The sequence below is a fragment of the Eimeria mitis genome, genomic scaffold, assembly GCF_000499745.2.
Source record: "Eimeria mitis Houghton genomic scaffold, Emh_scaff4014, whole genome shotgun sequence".
Taxonomy (NCBI): domain Eukaryota; phylum Apicomplexa; class Conoidasida; order Eucoccidiorida; family Eimeriidae; genus Eimeria; species Eimeria mitis.
This window is the reverse complement of record NW_013572350.1, coordinates 771-1,590: the sequence shown is the minus strand read 5'-3', so window position 1 is coordinate 1,590 and position 820 is coordinate 771.

The following is an 820-nucleotide window of genomic DNA, read 5'->3' as shown; positions in this document are numbered from 1 at the left end:
CCCCATCTGTTGTTGCTGTCTTTGTCTTCTGCTGTGCTGTCGCTGTCTTGCTGTATAGATGTGGGGTTGTCTTCATTATAATTAAAATTATATTTATATTTATATTTATATTTATCTTTGTCTTTGTCTTTGTCTTTGTCTTTATTATATTTATATTTATTGTTGTTTTCTTCTGCAGCAACACCGCCAGCATCAGCATCATCATCATCATGGATAAAGTAAAGTTTATTATATTTATTTGTATTTATATTTATATTATATTTATTATATTTATTATATTTATTATATTTATTTGTGTCTTGGTGTTGAGAATATAAATTTATATTCTCAGCAACAAAGACAGCATATATTATTTCTTTTTTTAATAAATATATTTTATTTATAAATAATAAAATAAACTGCAGCAGCTCACTTGTGCTGCTGATATCTATAAAATGTATAAAAGGGAGACGAGAACAATAAAATTTATTTATTTCGTTTGCTGCTTGTTCTATTCTCCCCAACACATCAGCAGGTAGTTTATTTAATAAAGGAAACACCACATTTCTTATGGCTCCCCACGGTGGCTCAGCAGATAGAGACAGAGAAGGAGACAGAGCAGCAGCACCAGCAGCAGCAGCAGCAGCAGCAGCAGCAGCAGCAGCAGCAGGAGGAGGAGGAGGAGGAGGAGCAGCAGCAGCAGGAGGAGAGCGGGAGCTGGCGGTGGTGGATCCTCTTCTGCCTTTGTTTTGCTGCTGTTGCTGTTGCTGTTGCTGCTGCTGCTGCTGCTGCTGCTGTTGCTGCTGCTGCTGCTGCTGCTGCTGCTGCTGCTGCTGCTGCT